Source organism: Heloderma suspectum, chromosome 1 (genome assembly GCF_057233095.1).
Source record: "Heloderma suspectum isolate Gila_16-S chromosome 1, 16-S_ref, whole genome shotgun sequence".
NCBI lineage: Eukaryota > Metazoa > Chordata > Lepidosauria > Squamata > Helodermatidae > Heloderma > Heloderma suspectum.
Window position 1 is genome coordinate 52,696,308 of NC_139458.1, and position 22,436 is coordinate 52,718,743.

At 46.7% G+C, this 22,436-nt stretch overlaps 1 protein-coding gene across 4 annotated transcripts in view; it reads left to right on the top strand.

Moving 5' to 3' along the window:
* Nucleotides 1-22,436, top strand: part of SLC25A21 (solute carrier family 25 member 21) — a 438,251-nt gene that overhangs the window by 94,363 nt on the left and 321,452 nt on the right. The window lies entirely within an intron of this gene.

Genomic DNA, 22,436 nt, shown 5'->3' on the forward strand with positions numbered 1-22,436 from the left:
TCCCTTGCCAATGGTCCATCTTCCAGGAAGTATAGCCCGTGGTCCAAGAATCCAAATATCTCGCGTCGGCACCATCTTCGTAGCCAGTCGTTCACCCGGAGTATTTTTCTTTCCCTTTCTGTCCCTCTTCTAACAACTGGAAGGATGGATGAGAAAATATCTGGGCCCCAAAGTTCTTGAGTTTCCTTCCCAAAGCTGCAAAGTCTGACGTGATTTCTTCGTAGCTCTGCTTGGCGGTATCATTTGTTCCCACATGGATGAGAAGAAAGGGATACCTGTCAGTGGGCTTTATGAGTGCAGGCAACCCTTCAGTCACGTCTCTAATCCATCCTCCTGGGAGACAGCATACCTGGTGAGTCCATCGGTTTTTGTGACATACTTGGGTTTCAATACCATGCAGCAAGGAGTCTCCCACTACTACTACTCTTCTTGTTGTTGTAGGCCTTGGTTTCATCGCCTCTGCTTGACTGACCTTCAGCCTCTTGCTTGCTCTCATGCAGGTTCCCCTGTAGTTCTTCCTCTGCAGGCTGCCTCCAGTCTCATCCTCAAGTACCTGGAAATGGTTCCATAGCACCACTGCCTCAACTGGTACAGAGTGGCTTTTTGTTCTTCTGCTCATAACTGTCACCCTTTTCCAAGGAGTATGCTCTACTTCATTTTTCCTTACCTCAGCATTTTTCTCTTCTGCCTCAGCTTGCTGTTGCTGTTCTAGCTTATATTCTTCACTTTGCTGCTGTAACTGCACCATTCTGTCCAAGAATTCTTTGTGTTCTCTTATTCCCTGGAGGGTCGACACTCGCCACTCCAGTCCTCTTATTTTTTCTTCCAACAGCATGATCAACGTGCACTTGTTGCACGTATAGGCCATGTTGTTCACAGGCAAGATAACAAAGCTACGTGTCATCAGCATACTGATGACAACGCACCCTAAAACTCTGGATGACCACACTCAACAGTTTCATGTAGATGTTAAATAGCATGGGGGATAGAACTGACCCCTGTGGCACTCCATACTGGAGAATCCACAGGGCTGAGCAATATTCCCCAAGTACTACCTTCTGGAGCTGACCATCCAAGTTGGAGCAAAACCACTGCAATCCAGTGCCTCTCATTCGCAGCTCAGATGATCGTCCCAGAAGGATACTGTGGTCTATGGTATCAAAAGCTGCTGAGAGATCAAGGAGAATCAACGAGGTCATACTCCCCCTGTTTCTTTCCTGACATAGGTCATCATACAGAGCGACCAAGGCTGTTTCCGTGCCAAAACCCGGCCTGAACCCTGACTGAAATGGATCTAGATAATTGGTCTCATCCAAGAGTGCCTGGGGCTGGTTGGCAACCACGAGCTCAAGAACCTTGCCCAGGAAAGGAACATTTGCCACTGGACTAAAATTACTAAGATTTTCCAGGTCCAGGGAGGGTTTCTTTAGGAGTGGTCTCACTACTGCCTTTTTGAGGTGGCCCAGGACCACTCCCCCCTTGCAAAGAGGCATTAATCACCTCCCTGGCCCGGCCAGCTGTTCCTTCCCTGCTAGATTTATCAGCCAAGCGAGACAAGGATCCAATATGGAAGTGGTTGCACGAACCTGTCCAAGCACCATGTCAACATCCTCGAGTTGTACCAACTGAAACTCATCCAGGAAAACAGGACAAGGCTGTGCTCTGGATACCTCACTTGCTATAACACTGCAGTCTAAGTTCCGGTGGATGCAAGAGATCTTATCCTGGAAGCGCCTAGCAAATGCATTACAGTGGGCCTCAGAGGGATCTACAGTGTCCTTAGGGCCGGCATGTAATAGCCCCTGGACAACTCAGAAAAGCTCCGCTCGGTGGCAGACAGAAGATGCAATAGAGGCAGCAAGATGATGTTTTTTGATGGACTCGACCTTGGGGGAGCTGGGGGTGGCAATGGCTGACAGGAAGCTCTGGCGTGGGCTGGTCCATGAAGTCACGAAGAGTCGGAAGCGACTGACCGAATAAACAACAACAAAAATGCCCCTGAATATACATTACCATGGGCATATACTAGCATTCGATTGCATCCGCTTGGAGTTTTTCTCCATCTGTACTCAAGCCGTCTCCTATTTTGTTTCATCTCTCTTAGCTCTGGGGTATACCACGGAGCAGTTGGAGCTTTACTCAGGAGAGGGCACTCAGGAGCAGTCATGTCAACTGCCCAGGTCATTTCTGCATTCCACAGATCAACCAGGGTTTCGACAGGAGAGCCCTCCATATCAGCTGGAAACCTCCCCAGAGTCCTCTGGAAACCATCCGAATCCATTAGCCTCTGGGGGTGGACCATCTTAATAGGTCCCCCAGCCTTGTGGAGGGGAAAAGCTTCTGCAAGTCTAAATCTCAGTCCTCCACCTTCAGCCCAACATCTCCATGTCCAGTTACGAAAACCAAGTCTAGAGTATGCCCCGCTACATGCATCAGGCCGATGACATGTGGGGACATGTTGGGACAGTCCCATGGTCATCATGGAGGCCATGAAATCCTGAGCCTCCCCAGACAAGGTGCCCTCAGCACAAATGTTGACATCCCCCAGAACCAACAATCTGGGGGATCGCAACAGCACTCCAGAGACCACCTCCGTCAGTTCAGATAGGGAGTCTGTTGAGCAGCGGGGTCAGCGGTACACTAACAGAGTGCCCAATCTGTCCCACTGGCCCAACACAAGGTACAAACGCCCCAGACCAGTTGTCACATGGACAGGGAGCCTGCAGAGGGAGATGGAATTCTTATAGACCACAGCAACCCCCACCTCCGGCCCTCAGGTCTTCCTTGATGCTGAACCAAGTACCCCGGTGGGCAGAGCTGGAAGAGACTGATTCCTCCTTGCTCACCCACCCAGGTCTCGGTTATACATGCCAGATCAGCCGCCTCATCCACTGTTATGTCATGGATGAGGGAGGTCTTACTTTGAACCGATCTGGCATTTAAAAGCAGCATCTGGAGACCTGAGAGCAGGCTGATAGGGCAACCACCATGCCCACGGTTGGGGGGAGGGCCAGAACACAGCACAGCCCTTAACTGTCTGAGCCGTGTTCCCCTAACCTGGCTAGCCCTCCTCCCAACGCCATATCTCCCTGGACCCATAATCACACTAATTGGGGCCCCCTCAAGTGCCCCGACAAGGCCTCAGGGCAAGTCTGAGGCCAAGTCGGATCTCGGACTTGCCCCTCCCGCCCTCCCACCCAGGCACATAACAGGATCCTAAGCAAAACAGACATAAAACAAAACAACAACAACCAACACCCACACACACAAGCCACAAGGACCAGTCAACCCAGTGTTAAGGGGGTGGCTCTTGCCCTTGTGTCTCCCCCAAAGGGGCGACCCCGCCTTTGGCGTCGCTGCCGCTGAGGCGCTGCTGCCCTGCGTCAGAGCTGGGCAGATAAGAGTCTTCCCAGGGAGCTCGGGCCCAGCCGGCTCGAATCAGCCATAATTAGCCCCGGGGGAGTTTTTCCTTTCCCTCTTCAGCTCCAGCCAGGGGGTGGCTTCTGACTGGCAGCTACACAGTCCCAGGCAGGGCCAATAAGGTAGTAAGTTGGCCCACCTGCCTCTGCTGGATGTCCCAGCTGCCTTCCCCTGCCTGGTCCAGGCTTCGAATTGCTACAAATGCAGAAAGGCAGACTAGTACTACAACCTTCTTAGTGCGTCATCTATTCTGTGGAATTGTTTACCCCAGAATGTCACGTTTGCTCCCTCATTGCCTCCCTTTTGATGCCTCCAACCTAGGCAATAATTGAGTGGACCTCTTATCTGAAGAAAGATGGATGCATAAGGTTTTCTGACTGCTCTGGGGAGTTTCCTCCTACCTCAACTGGGGATTCTGTCGAAGCCCTGGGCAATCTGTGGGATAGGTAAACGACCCCAGGGAATCAGCACCATTGCTCTCAAGTGTCCTCTCCCTGCTGATGGAGCCAGGTGGTCTTTCCAGGAAGCTCAGGACAATCAAGTAGCAGGGACAATAACTAGAATGATGTTGGAGGAAAACATGGGATGAATCTGACTGGACGCAGGCTAGAGACCATTTTAAAGTCTATGCTGTGGTGACGAAGGCGACAAAGAAATGGTACTTTACCACCACCATTGCATCCAGACAGAGTCACCCAGCATAACTATTCTGAGTTGTGAAAGGTGCATTACATTAAGGACTAGTGAAAGTTGAGGAAGGTGACTTGTTTGTCTGCTGTGACATTTGTGGGTAAAGTTACCCGCATCCACTCTGACTTTGATTCCATGATTATAGCCTTCCTACTGATATACCTTTAGGACTTGCTTGTCCAGTTGTTTCAGTTCATACAGCCTGAGGATGTGGACAAGATCCTTGTAGTATGAGAGCACGCAACCACATGCATGCTTGACCTTTGCCATCCCTGGCTGATTAAGGCAGCCAGGGGAGGTCTGGCTTGTGGGTACAGAGCATGGCAAATACGTCTTTGGACCAAGCAGTTATGCCATCCAGCCTAAGGTGAAACTTTACTTTTTTTTCTTCTGAATTTTATTATATTTTATTACTGTGTTTAAGCACTGGGGATGGGGGAGATAAAAAATTTATATAAAATAAATAAAAACCTGGCTTTTAAAGTTTTTTTCCTGATTTGTAATGACAATAAAAGTATTTTATATGTTTTTATGTTTGACGAATCATTAGCTGCCTTGCAGGTCCTACATGGATGGAAAGGTGGGGTAAAAATATTTTAATAAATTCTGAATAAATAAGCCATGTGCCAGATTGCTTCCTCTTATAGTCCTGCTTTGGCTTTTAGATCTTGTGCAGATAAAAGATTCCCAATGCTACATTGGGGACCTGTTCAATATATAGAGCCCACACCTGTCACAGTTCACTAAGAGCCCCCACCAATACTAAAAGTTCCTTGCTAGAGCCTCATAGAAAGAAAAGTGGCTAGGAAAGGATACTAGAGCTGAAAATCTTTTGATCTGCTGCAATTTTTTTTTCATCACCTGCCCCTTAGTCCACGTGGTACAACAAGTGTTACAGTTCTCTTAGGACTGTTATATTTCAGAATGTCTGTCCAACAGCAGAAGTGCAAATGCTTTCCCAGATAATAAAACCTTTCTGAACATTGAAAACTACTACATGAGAAGAGAAGGCTAGGTGATAAGCCTTCTCCCTGAAATGCTAGCTTTCCATATACAGGGAGTTTTTGAGGTTGAGAAGCCTTTAAGCATCTCCAGAACATTCTGAAGCAGTATGATTGCATAGAGGTATGCAGATGTTCAAATTGTGTTCAGGGTATGCATTGGAGGGGGACTTACATTGCGAGTTGAAGGTCTGCAGGGAATCTACACCCACACAGATACATGTGCATAGGGTCGACTCCATGCAATCAGAGATTCATAGGGTCTTCTCCGTGCAGTCAGGAATTCTGCCTTTTCTAAGGTTCAAGATTGTGCATTATCAGCATCGTTGTCATAATTATCTATTTATAACTTGCTCTTCTAGTAAAAGTGCTCAGACCTGCATATAAAAAGTACAAATACAACCCATTTCTAAAAGCAATAACAAATAATATAGCACAAGCAATATTTCAAAACAAAAGGGTAAAAGATGTTACACATAACATTTGACAGCAATAAATCAAGGTGTTACACATTTTTTTAAACCTGTTGAAATAAAAGCGTCTTCAGTTTTTGGTGAAAGTGACACAAAGTGGGAGCCTAATGAATTTCAATTGGGAGAGCATTTCTGCCACAGAAAAGGCCTTCTCTCATACTCACTCTCCAAATCTTCTGAGATGGCACTGAGATCAAGGCATCTGACATTGGTCCTAATTCCCAGGCAAGCGTGGTAGTCAGCAGTCCTTAAGGTAACCTGGTCCTAAACTGTGTAGGGATTTAAAGGCTAGAACCAGCACTTAAGATTGAGCCTGGAAGCAAATGGGAAGCCAAAGGAAACAGCTGAAATAAGGTTGGACTCATGCTCTTACCTGTGAGCACCTGACAGAAGTTTGGCTGCCACATTTTGGACCAATTGAAGCTTCCAAACTGCCTAGTTTTGATCAAGCAGTTCAGGTCCTGTAACGCTTACCAAGGTTTAAAAACTGAGCTTGTTAAATCAAAGTGCAGCACACTACATTGCAGGATGGTTTTCATTAAAGCACTATTATACCACTTGATTTGTATTAGTAATAGACTAAGCCAAAACATCTCTGTCTTAGCACAGAGACTTTTGCCAACTGGTTTCCAAGAAGAAAGGTCTATAAATTGATCTATAGGCCAAGTGTAGTGATTTTAAAAACAGAGCTGATTATGTAAAACAGTTTAAAGTGTGCTTGAGGGAGACCTTGCCAGCTCTTTCCCAATGCAACATTAATCATATAGGGTCTAAAACATCCTGCCACTATCTAATTTACGCTTTGGGAGGAACAGCAGTACAATTTAGAATTGGGTCCAATCTTTAGAGGTCTTGATAAACTGCAGTAGAGAAAACATGTCAATTTTCCATTTTTGTTATTCCTCTACCTGAGCCAATTTGGCCCATGACATTTTGCAAAAGATTCACAAGTTGTCTTTCACAAAGCTGCAGCACTCCCCAAGGTTTATGCCATGGGCTGAGGTTTTCCAGACTATAGCAGATTCCATTTTGAAGAGAAATACTTTGCAGAACATGAGGGGGAAAATATAGATTGAAATATGTTTTGTGGTTGATTTGCCAATAATGATGCACAGCAAAACCAGGATGTATTTGAACTACACTCAGTGGGCACCCAATCTAGGAAAAGCTCGTTGTGACTTTAGCCTCATTCTCACTGTTATCACGTGCTTATAGTGACTGTGGAAGTGCAGGATCATGCCTCCTTGTCCTACGCCTGATATCCATGCATCCGCTGGCCCTGCACTTACCTCCACACATTAGGCAGAAGATGAGAATGGGCTGTAGGTGTATACAATTGTGCTGATCCAAAACAACCCTGGTGCAATCAGAATTCCTTCCACTGATCACAAATGCAGATTCATATGTGTACATTTGCAGTGATGCCCTGGTAAACTTTGAAGTGCAGGTGCTCGTCATGACAATCCCTTCAGCCACGTCCACAAGGACAGTCCAAAATTGCTGGCAGCTGGGTCAATCCATATCAACAAACCAGCTCTAGCAATTTTAAGCTCTACTAGGAGCTGGTCGTTTGTAACGATAATGGGTCTGAATTGCCCATTCAAAACCAAGCCTTCCCCACATACTTTACATTGCAACAAGAAAAATTGTTGTACTGTAAAGTATTTTTGCTGGGAAAATTCATTTCCCCCTAGCGACTGTGAAGACTGCAGCTATGTTCAGAGGGAACAGGGAAGTCTTGAGTGGGACTGGTAGATGATGGCAGCATCCCGAAAATGTGCCAGAGCTGCATCTGTGCAAGTCCTGGGTTCACTATACTGCTGTACATTTGTATACATGTAGAGCCTACTCTCACCATCTACTGAATGCGTGGAGGTTGGGGGGAACAAGTCTTATGTTCTTATGATACGATATAAACGTTTCCCTATGCGAGAGCTACCTGTATTGCCACCTGTCGTCCTTCCCCTTTGTGCCAATAAATGTCTGGAGCAAGACTGGAGCACAATTTTAGCTGGTTGACATGGGGAAAATTGGCTCCCAGTGGAGATGGGGTTAGAAGAATAAAAAAGGAGTCTTTGAATGCTGTTACTTTCCCTTCCTCAGCTGTGCAAGGCTTTCTGGGGATGGTTGGCTGGGAGCTCTAATCCATGACAATTGATAGTGAGAGCATCGTTTTTGGCCTTTCCCCTTGATGTATTTAAATAGCATGGATCTGGGAATCATTCCCACATTGAGAACCATGCAGAGAGGGTTTCAGATTAAGTTTCCATTTCAAAACAGTAGAATGTAGCCCTGTATATATTTAACAGTAAGATTATGATTCATTTCAAGAGAATTTGAGTACGAGTTAATGTCTGATCCTTTTAATAACCTACAGCGCACTGGAATCTTTTTTTCTTTCCATGAAACACTTAATTGCATTATTGGAATCTAAAACATACATGCTAATTCACCACACAGTTAGAATGCAGGCACATTTTTCAAGGGTTGTGTTGAAGAAAAATGGTTGGTCTTTGTTTTCCTGGTGTTTTGTCTGAGCAGAGATTATTTGGATTTATCAAAGCAGGGAGAATGAACAATACTGGATGGAAGTGAAGCAGGATGGTGTTTTGGATGCAGAACAGAAAGGCATAATCTGTGTGCGTGTAAGCAGACGCTTGGACCGTTTCATCCTTCCATTTAGTCCACTGTTTGATCTGGACTGATTGCTTACTGTTCATCTTAGCGTAGTTTAGCAGCTAAGAGTCCAAACTATGAATAAGGAAGACCCCAGTTTAAATCTCATCTCTGGTATCAGGGCTGGCATCAAAGGTAGGTATGGTCAGGCACCAGCTGAGGACCCAAATCCCAGCAGGGGCCCACTGGCAAGAGCCCCCTGGAGTCGGTCCTCCACTTCACCATTGCAACCTGCTTGTTCACCTCCCTCTCGCTCTGGCCCAGACGATGGTGGGGATGAGAAGGAGGAGCAGCAGATGCCACTGCCTGCTTGCTCCCTGCCTCCCTGCCTGTCGAGCAAGCAAGTGGTAGCGATGATGAGAGAAAGGAAGAGGACCAATAGCAGCTGGTGACAATGGCGGTGAGAAGGTAGACGCACCGGGGCATGAGGGGCCATTCAGGGGGACTTGCCCAAAGGCCCTCAGAACCTGGAGCCAGCACTCTGGTATAAACTCGGTAGGTGGCCATAGGCAAGCTATGCTGTCTCTCTCTCTCTTTCCCACAAGGCTGCATATGGATAGAATTATGCTGACCTCACTTACAGGGTTGTTGTAAGAATTACAATAAGGTAACATGTGAGAATGTTGAACACTCTAAAGCACTAATATAGGGTCAAAGTACATGCTGTGTTAACTACATAGGGCAGCCTTCCCCGACCTGGTGCCCTCCAGATGTGTTGGACTACAATGCCCAGAATCCGCTAGCCAGCAGAGCTGGCTGTAGGATTCTGGAAGTTGTAGTCCAACACATCTGGGGGTGGACCAGGTTGGGGAAAGCTGACATAGGGTGTAGCTGAGCCTGCTCTCTTTACTCCAGAGTAAGTGCACTCAGCCCCAATTTGGATTGGGATCACTGTGCACCAGGGCCATGTTTCCATGAAAACAGAAGGGCGAAGCAAATGAAGGAATACCGGAGTTTTCATGAAATTGGCATGGCTCTGCACATGGCTCCATGAAGGATTGCACCGCACTGTTATAAATCCCTGACAGAAACAGACCTCTGGGTGGGGTGGGGGGATTGGAAGTGAATGCCACCAGACTGGCAGGGGCTGCTCAACCAATAAGAAAGGCTCCTCCCTCCAGGCGCTACTCCCCTTAATGGCAATCTCGGGAACAAGCCTCATTGGCCACAACAGGATTTACTTCTGAGTAGACTTCCCAGACCAATGCCCCATTCCGCCCATTTTTCCCCCCTTTCCCACTAAATACCAGGCTACCGCATTAGCAGGCACCTCTGAATAAATGTACTATCGCGCGATAGCACATTTTCAGGGACAAACGTCATTGACTACAACAGGAGTCAGCAGGCGCCCTTGCACTAATGCACTAATGTGCTATCATGCGATAGCGCAAATGCATGTTAGTGCCATTTCGTGATAGAATGATAGCGAGATATTGACATAGAGGGTATGCGCCTTACATTGCAATATACGAAAGCTGAGCTATGAAGCTTGTGAAAGGGGACTGAAGGACACAAAGGAATATTAGCCTTGGATCCTCCCCATGTGTAGTTCTGGGGAAGCGACCTGAGATAAAACTTATTTTCAGGCTGTAGTGGGAGCACTTGGCAGTCCACGATAGCACGCTTATACACACTAGTGATCTTGCGCTTATTTTCAATATATTTTTAAAAAGTTGATCCCTCGGCATCCTGCTCCAAAACGGCATTGAAACTTCCAGAAAACGGCGAGGGAAAGGGTTGGGTCAGTGAGGCCACAGGCAGGTGAGTGACCCCCCCCATGGGCAGGACTATGATACCAACCAAAGTGTGGGTGATGGATCACACCCCAACAAGACCGTAATGGAGCCAAAGTAAAGAGGAAAAGTCGGACTATAACCAATCTCAGAAGAACTGTTTTTTTCCGTGATAAACTCCAGGACACCTGGTAGATGGTCACAATGTCTTGTAAATGTACGACCTCAGCACACAGCTAGGCTGGAGTAAATCGCCAGTGGAAATACACCCCAGGAGGGGAGGATCAAACCTTCATCCCAGCTGTGTACTTCCCAAAATTACATGCACGTACACACACACACATACACACACACGAGTTTAAAAAGGAAAACAATGTCTGCACTGGAGTAACACGTCATTTGACATCCCCCCCCCCCCCGAGGATGATTGCTGCTGCTGCTGCTGCTGCAAGTATCACACAAATCCTGTCATTTGCAGTTCTTGACTCTTGAACCAGATCCTCCGAATGACAAGCTCTTCATTCTGGAACCACTTTTCAAGACCACTGTTGTGTTTCTTTAACAACTTTTCTTTTAACAGTTACTTTATCCACATTTAAAATTGAAGGCTTCAGTCCAGTAGTGCTTAGGAAGCTGATAATGATTCAAAATCTCTAGTTGGTATGAGACCCGGAGCCAAAACTTACTTTTAAGTTTCCACAACTGAAAACAAACTTAGAATATAAAGTGTTCCTTTACTGTTTAGATTATGAATTGGCTATTTTACACACACACGCGCGCGCGCACACACACACACAAATCCATATGCATTTCATCACTACATGGCATCCAAAAGTCAATGACATACTTACAGTGCAATCCTGTACATGTCTATTTGACACTGAGCTCAATGGGACTTACTGCCAGCAAGTGTCTGTATGATTGCAGCCTTAAGGTGTAAATATTTTTTATTGTTAAAACAGACTCAGTATTGATTGTGAAATACTAGAAATTTAGTAGAGTGACTCACTTTACAGAAGTGCCATGTAACCATTTTAATAAAAATAATGGCTTGTCAACTTCAAATGCTTTTATAGCTTCAAATCTTCAGTCCCTGTTTGCATGCTAAACTTTAAAGTGTGATTTACTCCAGGAACCCATGTTGTTTTTCTGCAGAATTAATGCTGAACGTAGGTATTCGATCACTAGTTTGCAAAGTCCAGCTAGTGTATCCTTAAAAAGTGATTGTCCATATGTAATGCATAATGTCCATATGTAATGCATAATGCAAAAAATACAACTGGAATGGCTTAACATTTTAGACTTAAAATATAATTTCCTTAGTATAGATATTCTACCTTGGTATGACATAAGTAAGTGTTGTATAATTGTGTCTTGAAAGGCAAAATAAATTGGCATTTAGAAAAGCCTATAGGTATATCCATAGATGATTATGTTTCTAGATATTTTTATATCCATACAGTGGAATTTCTGATGCTACAGTAAATTAAGAAGTTGGATGCTTTTCATATGCTATCCTATTTCAGTAACACAGAACAACCTTGAACCACACTAGAGCAATAATTACCTAACCTAAATCAGAGACAAGCCCAGCCAAACAGCTGTTTTTAGTTTGTTAGGAGATCCATTTGATTTACTCTCTTGGTCAGCTTTCATTACTGTATAAGACAAAACTTCATTTCAGTTTTTAACCCTGAACTCCCAGGCTTGTTTGCAGGCTGCTATAAAATTGCATGCTTGAACTGTCAGAACCATTCAGCGTGCTAGAGAGCTACTGTTGTGTTTTGTATGGGCTCCGGTTTTGAGGAGGGAAACCTGTAAGATAGGAACATAGGAAGCTGCCTTATACTGAATAAGGCCACTGGTCCATCCAGCCCAGTATTGTCGACACTGACTGGCAGCAGCTGCCCAGGGTTTCAGGCAGGATTCTTTCCTAGCACTACCTGGAGATGCTGGGAATTCAACCTGGCACCTTCTGCATGCAAAGCAGGTGCTCTACCATGGAGCTACATCCCCTATATCAGCGGTCCGCAACCTTGTTGGGACCAGGGACTGGTCCGTGGAAGAAAATTTTTCCATGTACCGGGGGGGATGGGACCGAGCTACAGTAGGGGTGTGGGAACCCCCTTACCTTGGGTCTGCGGGGGGGGCATCTGTCCCCCCCCCCGGAATCCTCGTTGGCCCTGGACTTGCTGCGGAGCTGCTGGCCGGCTCCGGCAGGGGGAGAACTTCTGGCCGCTTGGATGCAAATGGGGTCCGCATAGCGGACGCCATTTACGTCCCTGTTCTTTGCAGTAATAGGCTATTACTGCAAAGAACAGAGCCGGAGCCAGCCGGCAGCTCCGTGGACTCGCCACGGAGTAGAACTGGCCAGGGCCGGCGAGGATTCCGGGGTGGGGGGGAGGGACGGATCGCCTCCCATCCCCATGGACCCAAGGTAAGGGGAGGTTCCCACCCTCACCCCTACTGCGGCCCAGTCCCTAACAGGCCATGGACTGGTACCAGTCCGCGCCCCGGGGGTTGGGGACCCCTGCCCTATACCAACTGTATAGGCAAAACAAAGCCACACACAGCTCCCAAACCAAACAGAAAATTACGCTTCAGAAGCCCCTGTGCCAACTAACCTGTAGGATTGGGCTACGTTCAAGAGGTCACTATGCAAGGGGTGCCGAATACTGAACTCCCAAAACTCCACAATATTGAATGATCACCATGGTCTTCATATTTATTTATTTGAATATTTATAAACTGCCCTTCACCAAAAGATATTAGGGTTGTGAATAGTAAATATAACCAAAAAGAACCATAAAATGCAATGAAAACAGTAATATACAATAATAAAAAGTATTAAAAAGCAATAAAAATACAATAGGACAGACGAACCAACTTAAACTGTCTGGACAAACTGAAAAGTTTTGACCTGGTGCCTGAATGATTGCAAGGTCTGTGCCAGTCACACCTCTGTGGGGAGGGTGTGCCACAAACTGGGTGCCATAGCAGCGAAGGCTCCTTCCCTAGTTGCCACCTATTAGGTGCTTGGAGAAGAGCCTCATCTGCAGCCCAGACATGGGCAGGCCAGTATAGGGAGAGGGCATTCCTTCAGGTATTTGGGTCCCAAGCCTCTTATGGCTTAAAAGGTAAATAGCCTCTGGAATTGGCTCTGGAAGCAAGTAGGCAATTAGTGCAGCTCCCTTCCTGTCAGAGTAGTGTGACCCCCATTTGGCTGCACCCATTAAACATTCTAGCAGCCACATGCTGCACTAGTTGAAGCTGCCATGTAGACTTCAAGGGCAGCCCCAGATACAAGACATTGCAGTAGTCCAGTCAGGATGTTGCCAGCCAGACCATGGACAACCATGGACAGACTGTTCCTATCCAGGAATCATTGTAGCTGGTGAACAAGGTAAACCTACTTCAAGCCACTGAGGCCACCTGGGACTCCAGTGACAAAGCTGGATCCAGGAGCACTCTCTCTGATCTATCAATGACTGTGGTGCAAAAATGTTTAGTCAGGAACCATAAGCAAGTCTAAGGAACCTTATGACTTAGGGCCAGTTCTTTGTATCATCTTAATGTGGCAGTGCATGGAACCATTCTATTGATGACTAGTACCCATTGATAGAGAAGTCTGTCAATGGCTACTAGTCCTGATGGCTATGGGCTACCTCCAGTATCAGAGGCAGTATGCCTATGCACACTAGTTGCTGGGGAACATGGGTGGGAGGGTACTGTTGCACTCATGTCCTGCTTGTGGATTTCCTGGTTGACAGCTGGTTGGCCAGTGTGTGGACAGAATGCTGGACTAGATGGACCCTCGTCCTGATACAGCATGTGCTTATTCCCACACTTGCTTGCTTTTTTCAGGGACAGTTTCTGTGACTCTAGTTAACAACCTCCAGAGGGGTAACTGCTTTAGTCTGTTGTAGCAAAACCAACAAAGAGTCTTGTAGCACCTTCAAGACTAACACATTTCCTATGGCATAAGCTGTTGTGAGCTAGTCGACTTCATCAGATGTATGATGAAGTTTTCAGGTGCACAAGGGCCTAACTAGACTTTATGAGGAATGCGTAGCAGTTGCCAACCCATGTTTTCCCCATGTGTGTCTCTTGCAACATCTAGTAAAAGAAACATATGGCATGATATCATCCCGTTCAACATTCCCCTGCCCCCTACAAGTAGCCCTGGCAGCCAATGAATTAGTGACATTATATTGTTCCTTTCCTAGAGTTATTGAGCGGCAGGGATGGGGTGGGGGTGGATGACCCACAGGAAAGATTGGCAGCAGCCATTAGTCCTCGATTAGGTTTAGTTAGGCCCTTAGGTAACTCCTGTTCAGATAGAATTATATAAGGCAGCTAGGTTTTAATCAACAGTTGAGGAGCTATTCCTACAATTTCTGCCTAAGATATTTTATCATTCCGAGGAGTTTTATCATCCCAAATTAATGAACGCTAAGTGGTTCCCCCCACTCTCCCTCAGTCGGTATTTTTAGATTCAGCACAGGATGCCTGAAAGATACGCATTAAAGGGTAATAATAATTGTTGTTGTTATTATTAAATGTGGTGGACAGATGGATGACTGGGACTAGAAGGTCCATGCATATAAGACCTACTCTGGCCTGCTTGCACTGGCTGCCTGTATGCTTCCAAGCTCGATTCAGGGTGCTGGGTTTAACCTGTAAAGCCCAACACGGCTATAGACTGCAATACCTGATGGAGCGCCTCTCCTAAAATGGGCCTACCCGTACTCTGTGCTCAACATCTAAGGTCCTGCTTCAAGGGAAGCTCGAAAGACAGCAATGAGGGAGAGGGCTTTCTCAGTGGTGTCCCCCCACCTGTGGAATGATATCCCCAATGGGGCGCATCTGGTGCCAACATTGTTATCTTTTTGGCACCAGCTTAAGACCTTCCTCTTCTCTCAGGCCTTTGGCAGCACATGATAGTTTTTAATTGGTCCTGGATCTCTCTTTGTTTATGACTCACTGTTCAAACTTGTTTTTAGTTATATGTTGTCATTGTGTATATTGTCTGTGTGTTTTATGTAAATGGCTTTTAAACTTTGTATATTGTATTTCAGTGTTGGAGGGAGCAATCCTATGGCCGCTAGACAGTGGCTACATGGCCCTAGGATATCTTGTTTTCCGAGAACCGACCTCAGAGCTCATGCTCCGAGGTCGGTTCCCGGAGAACCGTCCCCCCCCAATTCCGCGCTGCCTCTGAGGCAGTGCAGAACAGCCCTGTCCTCGGCGCTCGCAAGGGGAGTGTGGAGTGGCCGGAAAGGGGTATGTCTGGGGCCGTTCTGGGGCAGAGAGGGCGGACATGCCTGTATGACACATCCAGTGTGTTGTACAGCAGCCTCCTTCCCCACTCAGCCGTCCCGCGGCTACACAGCCGCAATCAGCTGTCTAGCCGAAAATGCAGGGCAGGAGAAGCACGGAGGGAACGGTCCCCTCTGTGCTTCTCCTGCCCTGCATTGGATAGGCAGTCGCCTTCAAGTTCAGAGGCGGCCACCTATCTGGATAGGATTTCACCCTAAATCTCTGCAAATCGCTCAGAGAGCTTTGGCTATGAGGCAGTATAGAAATGTAATAAATAGTAATAATAGTAATGATGATGATGATGATTAAAGGGTTATCATCCTTATTGGCTTAGAAAATCATCATCAACGACACACTTATAACAACTGCTATTATACAAACTTTCAGGGGGATGATTCTTCCTGTCAGGAGCACCCTAGCTGCCTTTTGCAGTCCCCACCAATAGGACTGCGACCATTGTTTGCACAAACATTGTAGGCCAAACAAGCCCTACGCCTCCTCTCCGCGCCCTCCATCTGTTGCCGCTCCCTGCATCTGCGCCGAGCGTCCAGCAAGCCCCCCTCCAGTGCTCTCTCACTGCCAGGGTCACTATCTCTCCCAGGAATGCTAGCAGGAGGAATCTCTGCCAGCTGCTGTGCCTGTGAGAGATGAGCGAGCTCCTCTCCCACGGATTGCTGTTCCTCCTCAGAATCAGAACTGCTCTGGGGCTCTATTGGCTCAGTTTCCACCCTGGCACTTCCTAGTGCAACTTCAGCCAGAGGCAGAGTGATTCCAAGAGGGCTCAGTAGATTCCTCTTTCACTGCCCCCTTCTGCAAGTTATTCAGATGGAAAAGGACAGCATGATGGGGGTATTTTTTTTATTTATTATTGGTTTATTTCTTGCATTTTCATACCGCCCAATAGCTGAAGCTGTCTGGGTGGTTTACAACAATTAAAACCATAAAATACCAAACGATAAAAAAAAGATAAAATACAAGTTAAAAGTTTAAAACTATAATATAAAAATAAAAATAACCAAATAGAAGCTGGCAGCAGTGCAATTTAAAATACAATACCAGATAAAAACAAGTAAAAAACTAAAATTCCTGGAAGAATAAAAAGGTCTTCAACTGGCGCTGAATCAGGCACAATGTAGGTGCCAGGTGAACCTCTTTGGGAAGCTCATTCCACACTGCAGAAAGGCCCTTTTCCGACTAGCCACCCACCTCTCTTCCTTTGGCAGGGGCTGCTGAAGCTGATCTTAGTGTCCAGGCAGATGTGTATGGGAGGAGACAATCCTTCAGGTATCCTGGCCCCAAGCTGTTTAGGGCTTTGAATGTTAGTACCAGCTGTTTGAATTGAGCCCAGAAATGGACTGGCAGCCAGTGCAGATGAAAAAGTACTGGCATAATATGATCATATTGGCCAGTCCCTGTTAATAGTCTCGCTGCCCTATTTTGGACCAGCTGAAGTTTCCGGACCGTTTTCAAAGGCGGACCCATGTATAAGATATGGGATGTGTGTTTAGACCTTCCATTGCCTGGAATGTCCTGATGCTCAGAATGTCCTGTGCACATTTATTTAGCTGGGGGTGGCGACGGCTGACAGGAAGTTCTGGCGTGGGCTGGTCCATGAAGTCACGAAGAGTCGGAAGCGACTGACCGAATACACAACAATACTACCCAACAGCTGAAGCTCTCTGAGCAGTTCACAAAACAAGACTTTAAACTATAAAATACAATAACATAATATAAAAACATTAAAATATTTGACTTTTAAAAGATCTGGGCAGGTTATACTCAGGTAACCTAGCCCCAAGCCATTTAGGGCTTTAAAAAGTTAACCCTAGCAATTGTGCCCAGAAATCGACTGGAAGCCAGTGCAGATTACAAAATACTGGTGTAATATCATCACATCAGTCAGTCCCTATTAATTACCTTGCTGCCCTACTCTGGGCCAGCTGAAGTTTCTGGACCGTTTTTGAAGGCAGCCCCATATACAATGCATTGCAGTAATCCAAACAAGAGGCTACCATTGCACGGATAACTGTAGCTAGGCTATCTCTATCCAGATAGGGTCATAGTCGGTATATCAGCCTAAGCTGATAAAAGGTGCTCCACTCCACCCGTGCCTCCAGTGGATCCAGTGCTGGATCCAAGAGCATCCCCAAACGAACCTGAAAACATTTATATCCTGCCTTTTCTTCTACGGGCTCAAAGCGATTAAGAACAACAACAATGATAATTTTTAAAAACCAAAACTTGAACAATTAAAAACATTATTTCAATTTACAACATAAACACTAAGCATTAAAGCAGGAAAACAGCAGGAGAAAATAACAATGAAACAGCAATCAAAATATTTAAGATATTCAAAAATCAGAGACAGATTAAAAAACAGCAAGTTAAGATCACATAGCAACTTCCTTCCTAAAAAAAAAGTATTTACCAGCTTTCTCAAGGTCATTAATGACATTGTCCTCCCTTCCAAGGGAGGGCAAGCTCATACAGGAGAAGATGGCCTTTCTTGTGTGCAAACATGGATGGGGCGGGGAGCAGAGAACATGGGTCTGTTGAGCTTTATAGAGAGTGCTCTGCCAACAGGTGCTGCCCCTCCCCAAGGAAGAGTCCTCTTCATAGTGTACTGCAAAAGTTGTATTACCTAGGTGTGAGGAGGCATCAGGGGTCACTGTACAATCCCCTAGATATGCCTGGTTGCCTAGCAGCAGTAGCCAGCCACCTTTAGGGCTGGTTAAACAGAAGAAAAGGGAATCAGGACAGGGGCACTTTAAATGGGTCCAGGACTCTGGGGAAGGAGGAAGAGGTGGGGCAGAAGCACCCGATAAAAAAGCCTGAAGCATCAAAGCCTGAAGGCTAGAAGCTTAGGGGAGGAGGAAAGAAGTTCAGGAAGAGTGTCTGGAAAGAGCAACTAGGAGGAACAAAGACTGGGAGGTAAAGGGGAGGGGAGCAGCTGGGCTTCCTTGAAGGCCAGGGACCTAAAGCAGAAGAGGGGCTGCTAGCAAACCCAGAAGATACCTACCTGTGCAGTCAGAAGCCTACAGGGGCCCCATCAACACGAGCCATTTATTCTGGGGCAGCTGCGATTTGAGTAGGGATGTACGAAAGTCACTTACCTTTTCGCAGGGGTGCTTCGCGGTGGGGGGGAGGCGCTTCGCTTCTCCCCCTGAAGTTCAGGCGAGGGGGGGGAGGTGTCCCGCCTCGCCCAGCCGAAATTCAGGCCGGGGAGAAGCGCCCCGTCTCCCCGGCCACAAAACAAAGTGTAAAAAACAAAAAAAAAACCGTGATAGGCTATGTAACGATTAACGTAGCCTATCACAGCTAGATTTCCAAAGTCAGCCATGATAGGCTACGTAAATCGTTACGTAGCCTATCACGGGTGACTTTGGGGGAAAAAAAAAGCGCGTACGTAAATGGCGGCGCCCTATGGGCGCCACCATTTGTGTTCCTTAGTTGGTCCCGGTAGTCTACGTAAATCTTTACGTAGACTACCGGGACCAAATAAGGAACGCAAATGGCGGCGCCCATAGGGCACCGCCATTTGCGTATGCGCTTTTTTTTTTTCAAAGTCACCCGTGATAGGCTATGTAATGATTTACGTAGCTTATCATGGCTGACTTTGGAAATCTCGCCGTGATAGGCTACGTTAATCGTTACGTAGCCTATCACGGGGTTGTTGGGTTTTTTTTACACTTTGTAATGGCGGCGGCGGCAGCCGGTCGGAAGACCGGCTGCTGCCCCCGCCCCCGCCGAAAGGCCGACGAACCGCCGCCGGGACCCGCCGCCGGGAGGGACATTCGCCAAAGGTAAGTCCCATCCTGGGGGGGGTGGCAGGGGGTGGCGGAGAATTTCACCGCCGATTTCGGGGGGCCAAATGCGTTGGTGCTCGGCCCCCCGAAGATTCGGGGAGAAATTCTCCGCCATCCCTAGAGTTGAGGTCCTTCAGGACCTATGATGTAGTTGCCACTTCGCGACCAAACCGTGGTTTTTACCTGGAAAATGCGGATTTCCAAAGAGGTGTTTTGCTGTGATGTTTTTGGTTTGCTGTGGGTTTCCCGTAGTTGCAAGCTGTCTACCCCTTCCCTGAACCAGCTTCGTATTTTGTGGTGGAGTGTGGTAGGCGTGCCTAGTGCTTGTGTCACTCTATGATGCCCCTTCACTCCTCCCAGTTCCTCTGCAGCTGTGCAGTTACAGAGGCATGGAGAAGCGTGCTCATTTCTTCAACCACACCTTTGCACACCTGTGCAGCTTTGTATCTTCACAATAGCTGCTTTGGAGTCAGTGGCCAAGGGCTGGGTGGGCGGTGTCGGGGAAACAGAAGGTCCAGGACCAACTTCACTCTAGTCACTATTTTGGAATGATGGGGAGGCATGTACCTCTCATGGGCACACGCCTTGGTGTGCGCGAACTACTGTGAGAGTTTCGGGCTGGAGGACTGCCAACAGTTTGCATGGTAACGAAGGAGCAGACCACCCATGTTTTACCTAACAAGGAATGGACAGACACAAAAGAACCCCTAAAATACAAAACAGCCACTAAAACCTGAAGTGTTGCACCTCCACACTCACGGGCCTGTGCAGCTGTGCTTTGAAATATAATAGTAAGAAAAAAGAGCAGTTCAACTGCCGCAGTTTACTTCGCTTCAACAGCTATGTGTCAGGGCTAGCAGATTTTCCCGTTGGAGAAGTCCGCAGTAAATCATGCGTGTACCGCAGCAGAAGCTAATTTGCAGCTGCAATACTGTGCAGTTACCTCGGAGTGAAGGTTGAAAGCGGTGCCAGGAACAGGTGGATGAAAAAAAAGACTTGCTTAATTCCCCAGCAAGCTCAGGAACAGGTCATCCTGACTCTGCAACCACTCATCAACCTCAAGCATTGGTACGTAAGCAGCCCCCTCAGATTGTACAGCTGGTGCTCTAGGGTGATGCACTCCAAACCCACAGCTACCTGCACTGTAGACCTTCAGGCTGCTCCAGCAGATACTTGCCAGTATTGCCCTGAGAGCCTCCATCCCAGTCCTGCAGTTACTAACCTCATGCTGTGACCTTGTATCCAGGACCCTGCAGATACTTACTGTTATTGACAGAGAGACACTGTGCCTCTTCCTGGAACTACTAAATAAAGGTACTGAGAGGAGATCCTGATCTGCACCTACTGATTTGACTGATCCTGCGCTGTAACAGGAATTAATGAAGTCTATAATTGCTGCATTTAGGTGGTCCCCATAGTCATTTGGGATACAGAGAGAGGATGGAGGAGCATGTTCCCCTTGGCAGAGGGGGGCACACTTTGTGACACTAGGAAAAAGAAACTAGTTATTTAACAGTAGAGGCCAAAAGTGAGTTATAGTAGTATATCACAAATTTTCTTCTCTTCATTCAACACCCTTCACCTTGTTTTCAGTAAAAGGCCAGTCTAATCAACTGTCTCAGTATGGTACTATCACTGCAAGCATTGAACTTGGAAAGAAACCAATTATTCAGCAAACCTCCGAGACACCATGCTACAATGGATTATTGGACAAGCACACCATTGAACACAAGGCCAACTGAGTTGAGTAAGGAGAGAATTTGTAAAATACTATTTGTGCAGATTTCCCCCCCTCTCTCTTGCTATGTATGAATGGGAATACTTAGCTTTCTGTCATTCATAGAATAGTAGGGTTGGAAGGGGCCTGCAAGGCCATCGAGTCCAATTCATTTCCTACAGATTTCTCACAGTGAAGCCTTTTAGATGATGGACTCGGTTTTTCAAGTTTCACAGACTGTCTTCCTTTGTTCATAGTGTAGAATGAAACAACGTAGCAGGGATACATTATGAAGATACAACAACAGTGCCTTCTGATGTGCGTTCGTACCACTTCAGGCCATGGGTCTGATGCTCTGTGATGTAGCTTGGGTTCTGCTATGGATCAGAACCTGAGCAGAGTCAGATTGGGTCAGGTTTCTCAGGAAGCAAGATGGAAAGAGATCAACACCACAGAAAGTTCTGAGTGGTGCTGGGGATGGAAACCAGACAGGGTTATCTGTATGTTGTTCCAACTAAGATCAGGGCAAGGCTGAGGTTTAAATCAGAGTGTAGCCAGCTTTAGGCTGATTGGCACTGCCTCATACTGACTGAAGCTTGGTCTCAAAGGGTCTAGGCCTTATTTAGCTATCTCTGGCTGCGATGATGTGGGAACGGCTGGGGTGGGCTCGTGTCCTCATGGGCCAGGTCCTCAGAGTTTGAGGACAGTAATGCCACCTCCTCTAGACACAGGGGAGCCAATCCCAGGATCCTCTGACAATGGCCAGGATCCTCTAACAATGAGAGTTTGAGGTCCTAGTCCATGACAACACCTGCCCTCACCAGAGCTGTGTTTTTTGGTATGCACAGTGCTTGGCACCACACACACACACACACACACCTAAAAGGTGTTTCCTCCAGCATGCCAAAGGTTAATGCACCCCTGAATGAAGTGCCAGTGTGCTCCAGTTTGTTTCTGGAAATTACTTTTTTTTATGACATGTGCCGAAAGGTATGGCTTAAGAGGTGATTTGAAGCCAGCTCTCCCAAAGGAAATATTCTGGAAGATAATGCACTGCTGAAAGAGGAGCCTGGCGTTTCTTTTTCAGGGTGCATTGTCTTCTGATATATTGTTGGTAATCAGAAGACCCTAGTACTGGGTTGTATCCAATGGTGGCCTTCTGCCAGCAGAACAGAAACAGCTGACAGATCAGATTCCCCCTCCTCCTTGCAGCCCCCCGTATAGCCCCCAAATCTACTCCAGAGGGTTGAGGGACCCTCTGGAGTAGATTTGGAAGGTGTGCCGGGGGCTGCAGCGGGGAAATGAAACTCCTGCTGTGCAAGCAGAAGTCCATTTGTATAGTGTTGGGTTTAATTCACTACTAATTAAGAAAAACGCAGCGTTGCAAATTACATTGTCCCAAAATTGTATATATCCAGGATATAGGGGGTTATTGCCCTAGTCTTTAGTTCCGTAAGTATACTAATATCACTGCTTCATCCCCCACCCCCATTGCACTTGGAGACCCTCCAGTTCAAAAAGATTGCTTGTACATAAGAATGTTTCGTATACATAGTGTGTATGCATAATGTAATAAAAGTAACCAAAGTCAAATAGGTGAC